Genomic DNA, 4,126 nt, shown 5'->3' with positions numbered 1-4,126 from the left:
CAAAACTCCCAAATGCCCTTCCCTCACTTCTCACAAGTATGGCCGTGCTAGCCCCCAGATATAGAATCAACGATCTTGGGCTGCTATGGTATAGGCTGTAACTGCGTCGGGGACTGCCTCTGCTCCTACAACTTTAACTTAATCTCCATCTCATGCCGTCTAGCGCCCTCTTGTAACTCCAATAGTGTATCAAAATGTTGGGTAGCAACAAACTATCGAATGTCGGTCTTGAGCATGCTCAGATAACATGTTATCTGAGCCTGCTCGGAAGCAAACTCCGGGCAGAACATCGCCAAAGAAATCTGAGATATTAGAGAAATCTACATGAAAGCAAGTAATTTTGACAATCCCAAAATTACAAATATGTTCGCAAAGAAAAATCTTCCAATCAAAATGCGAAAGCTCGTTCGCATGTGAATCCCAATAAATGTTCATACTGTCATTCTTGCAATCCACAAAAACCCAAAAAGAACTTTGTTCAAAAACCTTTTCTTTCAAAGAAGCCCATTGAGAAACCAAAATCTCATCATTCTCATCCCACAAAAGCTTCGTTCAAAGATGTCAAAGGAAAGGGAAAGTTAGTCTCGGATTCTGAAGGTCAAACCAAGAAATCGACTACTTACTCAAAGAAAATTGAGAAAGAATTCATCAAGAATCAAATCAAATATAAACAAAAACAATATGATTCAAAAGAAACAAAAATGAAAAATAATAAAGTAAAAGTTTTCACAATAACTAAGAAAGATGAAACCACATTAGTTAAACGAAATTATACTGTTGATCTTGCTATTACTTTTCCTCTTTCTGTAAAAGGCTCACAAGGACACAAGCAACTTTGGGTTCCTAAATCTGCTTAATTTTTGTAGGTTATACGTGGCGTGCAATTTGAGACTGAATGGTACATCGATAGTGGCTGCTCACGTCCCATGACTGGGAGGAAGGAGGAGTTGCGAGCGTTTCGAGCTCTCAGAGACGGTGGAAATGTTAAGTATGGAAACAACTCGTTTGGAAAGATCAAAGGCTATGGGATGATCACGAATGAAGATTTTTCAATTCGTAAGGTGGCATATGTGGAAGGTTTACAACACAACCTAATTAGCATTTCACAATTGGTTGTAGGACGGGCTTCAAAGTATCCTTTGACGATGAAGGATCTGAGATAATAAAAAAGAAAACGAAAGTAGTTCTCTTAAAGTCGTAGCGAAAAGGAGAAATGTATCCTTTGAATCTGAACCCAATATAAGGGAAGCCTGCAATATGCTTGCTTACGAAAGCTCACTTTGATGATAGCTGGCTATGACATAGAAGACTTTCACACCTCAACTTTAAAGACATCAACAAGCTTGTTCTTGGTGATCAGGTGTGAGGTCTTCCTCTCTTGAAGTATGATAAGGATCATTTGTGTGCAGCCTGTGAGATGGGGAAGCAAAGCAGAAAGAGTCATCCAACTATTGTAAACACGAAAGTCATTGAACCATTGGAACTTCTACATATCGACCTTTATGGATCTTCTGCAATTGAAAGTGTTGGTGGCAGTAAGTACATTCTTGTAATAGTTGATGATTTTTCATGTTTTACTTGGGTAATTTTTTTAAACAGAAATATGAAGCTACTTCTAAACTCAAGGATTTTATAAAGCAAATTGAGCTTCAACTGCAAAAGCTGGTTCGCAATGTTCGCAACAACAATGGGATGGAATTCAAAAAACCAAGCGTTTGAAGAATTTCTTGCTGAAAAGGGAGTCTCACACAAATTTTCTCTTCCTTACACTCCACAACAGAATGGTGTAGTTGAAAGGCAAAACCGCTCTTTGTGTGAAGCTGCACGAACTATGCTCACTTTCGCATGTCTACCTTTATATTTATGGGCGGATGCTATTGCAACTGCTTGTTTCACCAAAAATAGATCTATCCCGAATAAGCGATTCTTTATTACTCCCTATGAAATCGTAAATAATCGTAAACCTAATGTTAAGTTTTTCCATGTATTTGGTTCCAGGTGTTTCATTTTCAATTCCAAGGAACAACGAAATATATTCGATGCGAAAGCTGACGAGGGAATATTTTTGGGATATTCACTGACCTCCAAGGCATATAGGGTTCTCAACAAACATTCAAAGAAGATGGAAGAAACCTAGTATGTTACATTTGATGACAACTACTTGAAGAGGATTCAGTCGAATCAGAGTCAATCAGAGGAAATCTTTCCTAAGCCAAGTCCAGTCACTCTTCTAATCTCCAATTTGCATGACGAATTCATGCTACTCTTTGATGAGCTAGAGAAGGCTATCACATCTAAAGCGAACGCAATTGAAAACAAAGAAGATGAATTGAAGAAGATAATTGATGATGTTGCGAAAGACATGCACAATCAGCCATCAACTGCAAACGTGCCTAAAGACACAAGTACTACATTCCAGGGGGAGAATTTTGATTCCAATTCAATTCCTCATGTGGAGCAATCTACACCACAGGATATGAACATTCCATCACAGGGGGAGGGTTACACTTCGTCTCTATCCTTTGACCCACCCTCTGATACAAACGACTCACCTCCCATAATGATTCACGAACCTCCATTCGCAGGAGATACTTCAGTTCTTTAAGAAGAGAATCTCTCGTTATTCGAGGGGGAGAATAAGAATGAAAATGATGATTCTGACGTTCAATCAAAATTCGAAGAAGTAAACGCTGAATTGGATCCCTCTTATGATCCAAATTATCCTTAACTAGCCAAATGGACCAGAGATCACCGGAAAACCTAAGTTATTGGTGAATCTTCTGCAATTGTTCTCACGAGATCTCAGAGAAAAGTGAAACAAACTGCATTATTCTCTAAAGTGGAATTTTGTATTTTTAACTCATTTGTTTCCCAAGTAGAACCCCAAAATGGTTAATGTTTCTCTCGATCATTTTGATTGGGTGCAAACGATGCAAGATGAACTCAACGAGTTAGAACTAAACAAAGTTTGCAGGTTAATTCCAAGTCCACCAGATACATCGGTTGTAGGTTTAAAGTGGGTGTTTCGCAACAAAATGGATAAAGAAGGGAATGTTATAAGAAACAAGGTGAGACTCATGGTTAAGGGGTATTGTCAGAAAGAAGGCATCGACTATGAAGAAACCTTTGCACCCGTTGCAAGGTTGGAATCTGTTCGCATTTTCTTGGCATACGTAGCGCACAAGAACTTCGAGGTGTTTCAGATGGACGTTAAATGTGGTTTCTTAAATGGAGAATTAGAATAGACTTTATATGTGGAACAACCACTTGGGTTCGTAAATGAGAAGTATCCTAATCACTGCTAGATCTTAGACAAGGCAGTCTATGGTCTGAAGCAAGCTCCAAGAGCCTGGTATGATACTCTCGCTTATTTCGTTAAAATGTCCAAATTTAAAAAGGGTTTGATTGACCCAACGTTTCGCAAGAAAGAGGGTGACCACTTGATGATCATCCAAATTTATGTTGATGACATCATCTTCGGTTCTATGAATCCCAGATTAACAGCTGAATTCCAAAAGTTGATGGAAACTGAATTTGAGATAAGCTTCATGGGTCCAATTAACTTTTTCCTTGGATTGAATATAAGACAGGGACCAGAAGGCATTTTCATAAATCAGGAAGCATATACGAAGACCTTACTAGATAAGTTTGGCATGGTGGGAGACTCTAATGCGAAGGTTCCAATGGCATTCAGAACGAAACTGACACCAACTCTAGAAAAACCAGCTACTGATATGACCATTTATCGTCAAGTGATAGGATCATTGATGTATCTAACAGCTAGTAAACCAGATATTATTTTTTCCGTTTGCTATTGTGCTAGGTTCCAAGAAAATCCTCGCGAACCTCATATGGTGGCCGTCAAGAATATTTTCAGATGGTTGAAACAAACCTCATTACTTGGCATATTGTACCCTGTGAAACCAGGCTTCTTCATACAAGCGTTTTCGGATGCTGACCTTAGGGGATGTGGATTAGATACAAAAAGCACAACTAGAGGATGCCAATTTATCAATGGCAAACTTGTCACTTGGCAATCCAAGAAGCAAACGTATGTATCCTTGTCAACAGCTGAAGCTGAATATATAGTTGTTGCCTCATGTACATCTCAAGTCATTTGGATTCA

At 38.8% G+C, this 4,126-nt stretch overlaps 1 pseudogene; it reads left to right on the top strand.

The window, feature by feature from the left end:
- The first annotated feature begins 2,888 nt into the window (after positions 1 to 2,888).
- On the top strand, positions 2,889 to 3,245 carry LOC145064445 (putative mitochondrial protein AtMg00820 pseudogene; annotated as a pseudogene).
- The last annotated feature ends 881 nt before the right edge of the window (positions 3,246 to 4,126 follow it).

The sequence above is a fragment of the Lactuca serriola genome, chromosome 7 (genome assembly GCF_051521515.1).
Source record: "Lactuca serriola cultivar US96UC23 chromosome 7, Lser_US96UC23_V15, whole genome shotgun sequence".
Classification (NCBI taxonomy): Eukaryota; Viridiplantae; Streptophyta; class Magnoliopsida; order Asterales; family Asteraceae; genus Lactuca; species Lactuca serriola.
The sequence above is the reverse complement of the archived record's forward strand: the minus strand, read 5'-3'. Positions and strand labels throughout refer to the sequence as shown.